A 13,373-nucleotide genomic window follows, 5' to 3' on the forward strand; every position below is an offset into this window, starting at 1 on the left:
TACACAGACTGGACCCTAGGCGAGCTCTCAGCTTTTACATCAGCAGAATGGCTAGCATCAGGCAAGAAGACCAACTGTTTGTAGGATACTCAGGTCACAAGTTGGGACTACCCATAACAAAACAAACCATCTCCAGGTGGATTATTTTGGCCATCCTGGAATGTTAGACTAGCAGGGAAAGAGCCACCCCAAAATCTCAGGGCTCATTCAACCAGGGGTATCGCAGCCTCTTTGGCTCTCCAGAGAGGGGTACTGGTCCGGGACATATGTGCGGCTGCCACATGGTCGTCCGCACATACATTCACAAAATTTTACAATCTGGATTCCTCCACTGCTCAAGAGACCAGATTTGGCAAGGCCTTATTACATTTGGTCCATCCCTAAGGATCACGCTAATTGTTAAATTGTGCGCAACAACCCATACTTGGGACTTTTTCTCTGATTTTTTACAGCTTTCAACACAAACCACCATTGCCAAAGCCAAAAGAGGGCAATATTAAAAGACATTACCAACAACGAATATTGCCAAAACCTAAAGAGTGCAATTAAGAAACAGACCAATGGTAAGCTCTATTGTCGCACAGAGGGAGAGGCAATAGTTTATAAAGGCCCAAACAAGCATTGTCCAAGCCAAAGAAAAGCAACTGTGATAAAAAGCTATTATCAGTATTTGGTTGGTGTAGGAGTGGGAAAACAAGTGTGGCAAAAGAGCTGCCCTCCTGATAGTCAATATTCAGGAGGGGCGGAACATAATCTGAATTACATGTGGCATAAACAGCACCAATGTGGTTCATTATCTTTCCAGAAGAAGTGTTCATTAATGAAGTTGTTAAAAGTCAAAAAACTGTACTAAGTTGCTTGAAGAAAACTTTACCACCAAAGTACTTGCAGTAGAGTTGGAAGCTTTTAGTCCTGGCAGGTGAGTATACTAGGGCAAGGGACTTCTAGTGGTAGACCTGGCAGGCGAGTCGACCAGGTAGAAGATGCTGAAGTACTGTATGTGGTTAAAAACTGTGGAGAAGTAGCAAGATTACTAAAGGATTTTGTGAATCTTCCGGAATCACCCTGACAAACTATTTCTGTTGCTATTAAGGAACTGTGAAAGTGTTTTGGTTCTTAAGAAGTTTGTGTTGAAATCGTTGTTCCAAGTGGAGAAACAAAGATGCCTTGTTTATTTTGAACTGTTGGAAAGGTCCATTAAGAGACTTTTGGAACAAGAAGAACTTTATCACCAGAGCTGTGTTGAAAAGCGAACTTTACTATTTTAGTACTATTACAAATTCCTGCTTTGAATCTGGGGAAGGGAACATTACCCAGGTCACAAGGAGAAACCGTTACTAAGTTTGTTTGACATAACTGTGGATTTGTTATATTTTGAATTTCCATATATTCCCTTCATATGTTTGTTGAATGTATAAGTGTGAGAGACGGATTCCTTTTGTTAGTGTTTCCTTTAGTTATTTTGATAGGCAGGGAATCCTTTTTAAGTTAATAAAATGCTATTTTATGAAAAACCTTTACAAACCTGTCTATCACATTTCTAACCCCTCCCACAACCCTCCATTAGTATTAAAGACTGTTGCCTGCTATAACAATGCCCTCCCACACATCTCACTAGTAAATAATCCTATCTTACAGGCCCTGGTCCCAACCTTTGGCTGTGGCCACTGTCCATGTTCTGCCAGTTAGCCCCATACTTCCCTCAATAACCGATTCCACTGCCTATGGGCGCTGTCCACGTTGCAATAATTAGGGTAAATGACCACGGTGGCTACATTGGCCTTGTCAAGTGGCCTACTGTCATGATCTCTGCTTCCAAAAGGTCAGGGTTTTCCCAACTCCCTTGGAAGCAGATCCATAACCCAGGTTCCGAGTGCCAACCAGTCCCAATTGGGACCTTTTGGACCCAGTCCTGGCGCCAGTGGCACCAGGCTCATAAATATGCCCAGTCCCAGCGCTGGAAGCGCCGGGCTCATAATGCTTGGGTGGACTTACCTTCAGCAGACCATGCTGCTTACTTGCCTGCCAGTTGAGCCTCTGATCCTCTTCTGTTTGGAACTACTTTTCCTGTTGGGTGGGGCTGGAGCCACTCCCTAGATTCAGAACACTGGAACTCTTCTGGAAGGCAGGAACTCTTTTCTTACCAGGAACTCTTTTCTTACTTAGGCGTGGCTGTGGAAGGAGACACCTAAGCACTACAGGAGGCTATTTAAACCACACCCGGTGGATGAATCTTGCTTTGCGTTATTCTGCAACCTCTGCAGCAGAACGCTCATCGTGTCTTCTGCATCCGGTCCTGGGCCTAAGGAAAAAGGCTTACCATCCTGAATCCAGTCTTCAGCAACACCTATAAAGACAAGAAAGAACAGGTTAGCATTCCGGCATCTGAAAGGCAAAGGCTTACCATCCTGAATCCAGTCTTCAGCAACACCTATAAAGACAAGAAAGAACAGGTTAGCATTCCGGCATCTGAAAGGCAAAGGCTTACCTACTCTTCGTGCGCTCCGGAGGTCTTCACACTGCATTCCGGCATCTGAAAGACAAAACAAGGTGCGTTTAAAGACATTGGGGAACTTTAATACTCACGTGCCATTACTCCTTTCCACATCTAATCCAGTGGGTATTCCGGCACCCTGCAGCCGCTCCGAACTCGTACCTGCAAAATAAAAAGACAGTTAGCGCGCATAGTGAAGCAGGCAACAAGCGCTTACTTACGTGCTTCCATGCGCTTCTATTCATCACACGGGCTCCATCTTCAACTCACTTCAGCCCGTCATCCGCCATCGCCGGAACCCTGCAAAACAAGAGACATCATTACTAAAGACTTTAAAGACATTTGAATGACTCGAAACTTACCATTCGTGCAGTAAACGACGGACAGCAGTCCTCTGAAGTCAAGAGGCCTGCGCTACCTATCCAGTGAAGAAACTGGTTACAGCACCCTGCCCCGAGGCAGATGGAGAGCTCGGCATTCACTTACCTAAGGTGAGAGCGTTAACCTTTGGGGGTCTACAGGAGAGGAGAAGAGGAAAGAGATAGGGACACCCCAATAACCCCAGTTCATTAACCCCATATTTTCTATCTGCAGACATCTTACTCTACACGTCAGGCATACAGTGCACAGAGGTCCAGCCCAAAGAGCCAACCGGGTGCTACACATCACCTTTGAAGATACGGTAGTCGCCCAGTCAAGACCGGCGCCTCTGCGAGAATCAGGTGAGCGTTACACCTATGCGCCACCTTTTATTTGCCTGCTTTCATTCCCACAGTAGTTTACCCCTAGTAATTTACACTGGTTTCATAACTGAGATCACTGACTTCCCTTGAATTGCCACAGTAATCATTAACATGGTAATGCAGCCTTTGCCGATTACGACAGTAATTAGCAAACAAGTCTTCCCCATGCTCATTGCCATTCTCCATGTTGCATGCCTTCTCATTTTGAACCCCCCTACCTCGCACCGACTGTGTATATCTCCCCCTAACACTCTCCTATTATTCCTCCTTCCCTCACTATTTCCAGTGAGACTTTTTTGTGATGGCTTCTTGTGGTGATCCCGCTGGAATCCTTTTTGATTCCTGTGATATGACGAAAACAATCTTATTCGAAAAGGGGTCTCCACCCAACCATTAGCTCCCCTTTCACCCTCCCCACCCCTGCCCTGATGTGAAACCACCCCTTTCTATCTTCTAAATATAATTCCGAGACTGTTTTTGTCTCTCTCTGGTATTATTCCAAACATTGCTTGCATCTAACACAAAACAAAATGGCGGCTTTTAATTTCTGAAAAGGTGGAGTGCTACAAAGCACCTTATAAGATATATAAACTTTTGTCCCCCCCCCCCAATGCCCTGTCCCCCTTTGCCATGTTTTTTTTTTTTTAACTACTGGATGGTTGTTCACCAAACCAAAAAAAAGTTATATCTGAGATGTTTTGTGCCCAACTTGTTTCTTATTTGGTGGTAATCAGCGGATTTCTGCTATGTGGGTTCAATGGAAGCACCTTTTTTGTCTATGGGAAAATTAATTGGAGTAAGCTGAAAGTAGATTTTTTTTCTTTGCCTAATAACTTTACCAAAAAATGGCCAGTTTGTGGAGGGTCGGTGCCAAACATTTTGGATGCATTATATCCAAATCCGTGCAGCAAGTCGCAAGTTATTAGCAATAGAATTTGGGAAATGTTTATGCACGTTGGTCACCACCCTAGAATATGGTTATATTTGAAATTGACATGACTTTCCTTTTATAATCTGAGGAAAATTTGTAATGTATTTTTGTTATTTTTGTCGTTTGTTAAGAGACCTAGGCCCCAGGCCACCTCAACCAGGCACCCAAAGTAAAATAATTTCACCATAATTTGCTGAAATGGAAAAAGCTGGTATTTGAGCTCAGCTTTCCAGGTGTCCCAGCTTGCTGTTTCACAGCATGCCACAACTCCTTCCATCCAATCCCATCTTTAGTTTTAAACCAACATAAAGAGTTGGGGAAGCTAGAGAATTAATTGGTTGAATTAAGCTAGGGGATCTGTCGTCACCCTTAAATCTAAGCATGAGCGTGCATGGCAAAAGACCTTCCTGCCTCACCACTCCACCAAGCTAAAACCATACCCGATACCCTGTCTTTCCAACCCCACACCATAATACCCTCACTTGTCATCTTGCCTCCCCACCTGTGCACATTTATTATATTAAATATTAGAATTATGGAGTAACACTGTAGATTATGAACCCATATGAATGAGACTTTGCCCACAGAAAGGAATCACTGCTGGACGATTTTATTTTTGATAATTCAGGAAAGAGGGAACAGTGAGGTACACAAATTTGCTCAAGAGCACGTCATTTGTTAAGTGTGTATGGTGGGGATTTCAGCCCTAGTTTCCTGGCTCCAAAGATTATAATTTAGACCGCAGAGGAGGCTTTATCTTCTCCTATTCCATCTTCAGTTTCACAACTGACAAAATACCTTCTGTGAAGTTGTTATTCAAGGGCTAAACTAGTTTCTGATGTTTGTTAATCTGCTTAGAATCACATGCTGTGCATAGGTCCGACATCCAGTGGTCACTGCGGAGTATTGCATTTTGTTTTTCGTAGTCGAAAAGGGGACGTCGACAAGGCGTGTCTGTAACACTATCCCTATAGTGACGTGCGTTGTACCCACAATGCCTCACGCGTCGAGGTCCCTCAGATTGTTTTTTTCCGCCCAGCTTCTGGTCGCCTTACGCGGAGCTCCTAGAGAGACATTGCAAATAATTACTACGGACCTCGGTCCTTTATTATACTTATTATATTAGTAAAGATCCTCCCCTCGACGTTAGCTGTGAAGCTGTTTCTCCGCCGAGCAAGTTTTCGACGGAGGGGAAGAGATGGAGGAGATCCTTTGGCGCTGCCGAACACGTGGCCTGGCCTCGCCGGCCAACATACAGTAGGGAGAGTGGGGGTTCGAACTTTTATCCTCTCTTTGAGAATGTCTTTCTTTCTCCCCTATCTTTCCCTTGGGGTTGTTATCACCAGTTATTATTGCCTCAGCTATGGAGAGGACACCTTTTAAGTTTTGTCCACGCTGTAGGGGCAAATACACTTGGAAGGACAAACACAAGCTCTGTAATCGTTGCTTGCCCCTCGATCATAAGGAGGACGGCTGCGCGGCCTATAAGCTCTTGAAACCAAGAACTCTTAAAGAACGCAAGGTTAAGAGGTGGGCGGACTACGCTATGTCGAAGTCAGTTTCCTCACCCGCCGCCGCTGTTACAAACGTGCATTCAAAAGCATGTATGCATCACTTCATCAGAAAAAAAGGGTTTGAGCCAGTCCCACAATTGGGCGCAGTGGCATGCAAGTTAGGCACAGATCTCAGAAACCCACCTAATCTGCTGACCCACCTTTCCAGATTGGTGCCCTTCTCATTTACCCTAATTTCATTGGCCATAACCTTCTAGAATCCTTTGCTTCAACCTCATTCTCAATGCCCCTTGCCCAACACTTCCTTTACAATTAACTTGTTGACATCCATTTGCCTTTTGCTCCATTCTTTAACTGTTAACTAAATCCCTTTCTCTTGCAACCCGCATTCTGTGCATTATGCCCAATCACCAATTTCTTACCACACTCCCCCTTCAATTGACCATCACATCAAGTCCATAATTTGTCCCTCATCACCTTCCTTCCATTGCCCTGCCACGCATGTAGAGAAACTTGATTTGCCTGGTCTGCTTCTGCCAGGCACGATGGGGAGTTATGGTCAGGGTCTTGCTGGTAATCGTAGCAGTGGGCTCTGCACTAGGGCAACATTGAGCTAAAGACGTCTAGGAAACTTGACTTTCCTTCTTCACCCAAGTTGCACTTTCTTAGAAAGTCAGCTGCATGCTTCAGTTCATGGATGCAGAGAAAACAGCAAGGGGAGTCTGCTTGCGACCTGTTGATGGAGAAACAATGACCCATTATTTGTATTTGTGTTAAAAGGACGGTGGTATGTTTTGGTCTTTGCGACTGTGGTTATGTATTAAAGTGCATTTAAGACTGTAAGTATATGTTGGAAGTATGTATCTGTAAATCCGACTGTGTACTTGTATATGTCTTTGTTGATTTGTATGTGTCTTTTGTTCATATAACAGCGTTCTGGATAAGACAATGATAAAGTATTAGACTAATGTGTAGTCTACTAATAACCAATACCTGCATTTTACATCTTTCTATGCGTGTTTGTCAACTGTACCACAAAATAAATCCAACCGCCTTTACGACAATAAACTTATAGTAACATCCATGGGTGCTACTCAGGGCACTATTAAACTGTTTTTTTAATGAAATCGTCAGTGATCAAGAAATTCATCAGAACATAGTAGAAGCCTTCATACAAGATGAAACTGAGAACAATCTCCAATAAGGTATGATGGATGCTTACTTCCTCAGAAACAACTGATTGTGATAGGCTACTGAGGATAGATACAGACCATTGGTGTATGGGCTGTGGTGCTGCCAACAATACTGCCCAGGGTCATAGTCTGTCATGTAAATGTGTACATTGCCTCTGGGGGGTATGAACATGCCCCTTCCTCTTCAGAACTTCTCCTCTCACTCACTGTGGTGGCCCATGTGTGGAAGCAACCCAGGCACATACGCAAAACTAATTAAAAACATTAACACCAGTGCCTCCCCCATAAACATAGAAGATGAGCAGTGTGTTGTATAATGCATGAGGCTTTACACAGTGTGGTCTGGTAACCTGTTTATTCTTCAGGTGCACAGAACTATTGACAAACGGCAGTTCCTTCAATGCCACGAATTTCTCTTCTATGTCTTTTGAAGCGTGGCATTAATATTATAGTATATGGGACACTTAAGTCCTGGTTAGGAGGAGCACCGGAGTGCTGTCACTGCTCTGCTCTAGGAGTGCCTCGCGCACAGTTTTTTCTTTACGCCCATACGCGCTGGAGTCTCGCGAGGTAGCTGCTCTCCTTGCTTCTTACTAGACTGACCGCACACAGTTCTTGCATGGCTCTGTAACTTCCAGACAGGCTGGATTCGGAAGGTTTTTCTTTTTCAATATTTCCTTTTTACATATCGCAGTTCTAGCCCACAGAGCCACAGCCGAGACAGCCTGGATGCTATTGCCTCCAATCCCACTTCCCTTCCCTGCACAGTAGCACGTGTGATGACCGCTTTCATTTCCACCTCAGCACATTTCTCGATAATGTCTGTGAACACACTGCTCATAAGAAGCAAATCTCAAAAGTTGCTAACCATATCAATGTCACAAGCCAGGCTACAATGCACTGCAGAAGCACCACCATTCACTGGCATAAGTGGCTGTTCCTGGATGCAGGTCGCACTGGTTTTAAGACTAAACCCGCAGTAGTCTCCAGCAGAGGGATATGCTATTTTTGCCTTTCTGCTGCCTAAAATAATTCTAACCCCAATGCAAGCCTATGGGAAAATTCATTTCTCCCGTTTTCCTTGACTAAATCTCCCTCCTAGATGCTAAAGAATCTTGGCATCTATGAACACATGACGAGAACATTTGCTAACCTCCTACCTTACTGCTGAGGAGATGGAGTTTTACCAGGCTATTTATTATAAAGTGTGTATTTGTGGAGCTGCGCGTTGTGCAAGGAGTGTGGGCCATTTTAGAGTGTCCGTTTAGGTTTTATTATTACCCGTGTATTTATTAAAACACACGAGGTCAAGCTACTCTCACATTTTAATGTGTGGCCATTGTGGTGTTGTCCCCTTTATTTATTTACTTATTGGACATTTGTATGGCGCCAATAAACAAGTGTTTCCACGCGCCATAAGACAATATGGGGTAGTGAGGGGGGAACATGGGAATCACAAAAGTAGAACAAAAACGGTTGTTTTGGCCTTGTGACAATCCTACCGTGCAAGTGCATGACGAGGTGGTAAGTGCAGTGGGTAGCGGGTAGAGGGAGAAGTGCAGGAGTGGGGTGCCAACAAGGGTGAGGGCGGGCAATTGCTGGGCAGCCCAAGGCGGGAAGTGCCAGGTGGAACAGGGGGGGGGGGGGACCAGGATGACCAGAAAGGGAGCCCAAAGGCAAGTGCTGGCAAGGGATGCTGGGGGGGGGACTTGCAGGGGGGTGGTCTGGCCCCTGTATGACTCTGAAGGGACCTCGCCTCAGTCACAGTCACAGTGGGAGAGTTAGCACAGGAGAGGGAAGGAAGAGGAGAAAAGGAACATCTTGAGAAGTTTCCGGAACTTAAGAAGATCCAGCTTAAGTCTGAGGGGGCAGGGAGGTCATTCCAGAGGGAGGAACCAGCCAAGAAAGTGTGTCAATAAAAGGAGCCTCAGCCAGCACGCTAGATCAGCGCATTTTCCATGAATAGCAGTTCTGTGTCTCATTAATGGGCCTGCAGGCTGATGTGTGATCACAGACCAGCTACCTTGGCCTGCAGGTTGACGCGGTGTGACCACAGTACTGCAGCCACCACTGATCTAGCCCCCAGATCAGTATGTGTGCCCTGGGTGCCTCAGGCCTCTGTCTAGGTGTGTGGCCACAGCCACGCTGATAAGTCTAGTGCCCCTCTGCACCCAAGTAAGTCTGTGTGATCACGGCAATCGGGATGATCCGATCCCTGCAACTGGTCGAGTCCGTGTGACCACGGCAGCACTGTCCTCAGTTGTGTGACCTCAGCTGCTTCCTTCCGTGCAGGGTGGCCCCCAGCAATGATCTGGCTGGCCCGTGTGCCCATGAGCCAGCCCGTACAACTTACTCTATTTTGTCCGGCTTTAACCTTCCGGATCACGGTTGGCCTGCTGAACAATCCAGCATGCCAAGCGTAAATAAACGCGGCTGACATATGAAAAGTACGTGGAACCCAATGCAAATCCTGTCAAACAGCACAGCCGTCTGCAGGAGGAGGCACCGCCGAACAGGTGCCAGACCCTTTGTTACTCACAAACTATAGTCCTAAAAAACGTATTGTCGCGCTGAGTATGCTTATTAAAATTGAAGGAAGGATGTGTGGTGCTCCGAATATGTCTGCGCCGGGTGGAATTACAATGCGATACCAAACGGGGCTTATTGTGGAAAGGAAACGGATCCCTCCTGTGGGCAGTGCGCCCTGGAAGCCAAGTGACATCACCGGCTCGAGCGTTGGGTTACAGTTTGATGAGCACGGTGGGAAACGCCCACTAGAACCTAGAAGTGCCCCGAATGCAATCCCTGAAAGTTGCCTGGCGAGGGGGAGCATTGTAAGTGAAGCTCGGAGCAAGGCACTCAGCTAAGCTGCTCACGGCCCGCTGCAGACATGCCGCCCCCCCTGGTTTATTTCCCAGCACCCTGAAGGGCGTCTCTGCACCGTGACATTGTCCGGAAACATTTAGGAAAACCCCGATTCTGTAAGTACACTTTCAAAATCTTTTTAAAGGGCGTCTAGAAAGTAGACTGTGGGAGAACTACGACTGCTTTCCTTCGGCAGATATTTGACGCTGAACACATTGATTCCCCCTGACGCTGAACAAATTGATTCAACCTTCCAACAATGTAGACGATTGTAAATGTGGCAATACGCCTATTTTGTGTTCGTGTCTGCTGTTATTTTTGTGTGCATTGTTTTCTTCAGTTGATGCCTATTTCAAGTATACACTCTGAGTGACAATATTGAAAGCTGCCCTTTTAAAATTAAAACCATAGTGTATCCCTAGTGAGCATGTCCGGGTTGTCCTCTGCCATGAAATAATTAGTGCGTGTTCCTATAGTGCTTCACACCATATTACTCCCTCTACTAGTAGGTGCCAGAGCCGCTATTAACCCAGCTCTTCACTATCTAAATGAAATTCTTGGAGAAATTGTGTTCTTGCTTCCATTGTTGTGTTCTTGCTTCTAGGAGAGCTGAGGTATTTTAGGGGAAATAATCTATAGTACTGTAAATGTCGGGCTTTGATTAGAAAAATACACCACGTGGATTTTCTTGGATAAACTAGTGCATACGGGCATATTTGTTCTCCCCGAATTACATAGGAAATTGTTGTAAGCCCAGCCCACTCCACCCTAAGAGGTGTTTACATTGATAAAGACAACAACGCCTTCAACATAACTAGTTATTAGACCCTTGACCATCTATGTAGTAACTGGCCTCTGCTGTTTACTTCCCCAAAGATCCGCAATGGAGACGGGGTGTTGGTTTAACCTATTGGCACAAAGGTGCAGAGCCAATTAGAAGGCTATGTCAATTGCAGCCTGAAACGTGACTTATTTGGACAATGCCAATTTGAGATCTAGTGTTTGGAGCCTGTGTGTAATAGTTTAGGCCATGAAATAACACCACGTGACATTTGACCCCATAGAATTCAGCATTTTTGGTAAAGAATTACAAGTGGTTGATTACTGTCTAGTAGAATAGTAATTCAGCAGAACGGTATTTGTGCTTGCCTTTATCACCAACAATGCCTTCATTGCCATAATTGGGCCCCTGCAACACTGCGAGGAAGATGAGCGCCCTTTCGAGCTCTTCCATCTATTCGAGCTAGTACAGATTCTTTTAGTTTATCATTTCATGAGAAACAAGCCATTGTCACTTGAACTTCACATTCCTATCACGGACGAGCTGTAGAGAAATCGCAGGCTTGTGACAGGCTTGTGACAGAGGCCTTTAAACACATGTTACCCATACATCCTGCTCCTCTGGCTATTTACAAAAAATCCACTTGAGGGAACGCAGCCAGGCCTTTTTATGAGTGTATAAAAAGTCAGCATTTTGTGATGTTCTCTAAAGGAGAAACTAGGGGTGGGTGTGCTTAGTCTGCAAAGCGATAGTGGCAGCATCATTTATGTTGATAGCGGTGCACAATTTGTTTAGCTGGAGGGAGGAGTATACCACAGAAGTCCCATACAGTGGGCAGGACTATCAGTGCAAATGTGCGTGTGCTAAGGGCATCAGTTCACGAATTTGAGTTAAAAAAACTTGTTTAAGGTTTCATTTTTATTTATTACTTTTTTACTGCAAGACATTTATACCGAGCACTTTTAAAACTGCACATACCGTGATGCAAATACAAAAACGACACTATCCAGGCTTAGCACACCTGATGAGACAGACTTAGTGACCGACTTTAGGCCAGACAACATTTCATCGTTAAATTCATGTGACTTGGAGGGTCATAAATAATGTCCTTGTGCACCACTGGTGTAAATGGTTGGTGGAACACTTGGTATATGCACGGCATGAATGTGTTGCTTCCAGAAACTAAGGGTGGCACAAAAAAATGTTTTTTTGTTGTTCTGCCTATCTGCCTTTAGATTTCGTGTACAGCAGAGGTCTCACAGAAATGCCAGTTTTATGGAATTTCAATGCCAAGAAGCAAAGCACATTTTCAGAGTCGTTTCTTAGTCGGCCAACTGAAATCCTGTTTTTCTTTGGGATGGACTCAATTGACACTGACTGTGATTAACTCTCCCCAAGATAGCTATTTCACCGTTGGCTGCACGGTTTAGTAGTGGAAGGATTGTAGGCCTGCTAGTCCACACTGAGAATGTTGTTACCCAGTTTTTAAAATGCCTTCTGTGCACTGTTGCTCACACTGCATGATAGATCATGGGAGGTATTTGAAATAAACATTTGACTGATTGTGAAGAGAGTTGTGCCATGCTTTATTTATAGAACACATTTGAGGGAAGGCACAGGGATACCAGCAGCATGGGCGCTGACTGTGAATGGGCGCACCGGGAATAATGTGGTGAAACAAGTTTCCCATCACACCACTTGGAAGCAGCATACCGTCATAGGCCATCACTGATCTGCTGCATGTAGCAAATCAATAACGACCGAAGGTTTAATGAAATGTTTGTCAATATTTATATTCCATTCTTAAAATGGAGGCTGCAGTTTATTCCAGGCTGCAGTTTATTCCCTTGCCTGCTTGGTGTACCTTCCACTGTCCAGTTGATCTTCTCCTCCAAGCGCTTTCATGTCTTTTGCATTCATCATGGAGACAGTCTGTTCAGGTGCTGCTAGTTAATAAGAAATATGCCTCCGGGGATTCTGGTTGCTCCGAAGTGAGCCCATTCCGTTTCCAGGGTGCCGTCATGTAAGGCTCCAGTGAGATTCTCCATCTGGAAAATGTCCGTAGGTATGTTTTAGGGTCTACATTGTTTCACTCAGTAATTCTGGGCATTTCCACCTGATTACCATGCACACCTTGGCCACCAAGAGCAAAAAGTGTACTATGTGTGGGAGTCACGACCAGCCCTCTTCCCCCTCCTTAATTCCAAATAATACCAGCAAAGGGTCCCTGGCTCTATGTATCTCCTCGACCCATCCCACCGCCCCCTTCAGAATTGGTGCACTTTCAGACAGGTCCACCACATGTGCCAATAGTCTGCCCTCGTACCACATCCCCTCAAGCATGATGGATCCACCCCGTCCTACGTTTTTGAAAGACGATCAGGGCATATTGCTATCTATACAGGAGTTTCAGGTTGTGTGCTTTCTATTGGCAGGCTATAAATGTCCTTTGTGCGTTCTTGCAGTGGCCCCCCCACTGTTGTGCATCAAATTCCCTCCCTAGGTCTCTCTCCCTCCTCTTTGGTGCTTCAGTCCCTACTCCCTTTATTGCCTGCAGCACCCTATATATACACTTGAGATCAGTCCCTTGGACGATGTTACATTACTGAGAATAGATTCTGTCGCCGTCAGGTCTCTGCATGCCCTCTTTATATTTTGTGGGCAACAAAACCCCCTTTTAATTGTATCTGGTGAAAGACGGCAAGCTTCTCCGGATGCAGCCCTTACTGTCGTCAAGGATATAAAGGTGTCGCCCTTAACCACATGCCCAACTCTTTCTAGCCCCGCTTCGAACCACTTTTGGAACCGCAGCAGTTCCTGGATGTCATCCCTCATGAGGGTAGCCCATGTAT

The 13,373-nt window shown here is 45.3% G+C and overlaps 1 protein-coding gene and 1 long non-coding RNA gene across 11 annotated transcripts in view; one reads left to right on the forward strand and one right to left on the reverse strand.

Moving 5' to 3' along the window:
* The window catches only part of PKIG (cAMP-dependent protein kinase inhibitor gamma), a 1,186,538-nt gene that overhangs the window by 707,164 nt on the left and 466,001 nt on the right, over positions 1–13,373 (forward strand). For 3 of the 10 annotated variants that reach the window (XM_069651334.1, XM_069651332.1, XM_069651333.1), the window contains exon 1: positions 9,653–9,856. The exons of 6 other annotated variants lie outside the window; for them this stretch is intronic. The gene's annotated coding sequence lies outside the window, so the exon portion shown is untranslated. Of the gene's footprint in view, positions 1–9,650; positions 9,857–13,373 lie in introns of those variants that run through there. One more of the 10 variants, XM_069651339.1, reaches the window with a different exon arrangement.
* LOC138580640 (uncharacterized) overlaps positions 1–13,373 on the reverse strand; it is a 253,264-nt gene that overhangs the window by 235,420 nt on the left and 4,471 nt on the right. The window lies entirely within an intron of this gene.

This window comes from Ambystoma mexicanum, chromosome 3p (assembly GCF_040938575.1).
Source record: "Ambystoma mexicanum isolate Mex_15411 chromosome 3p, UKY_AmexF1_1, whole genome shotgun sequence".
Classification (NCBI taxonomy): Eukaryota; Metazoa; Chordata; class Amphibia; order Caudata; family Ambystomatidae; genus Ambystoma; species Ambystoma mexicanum.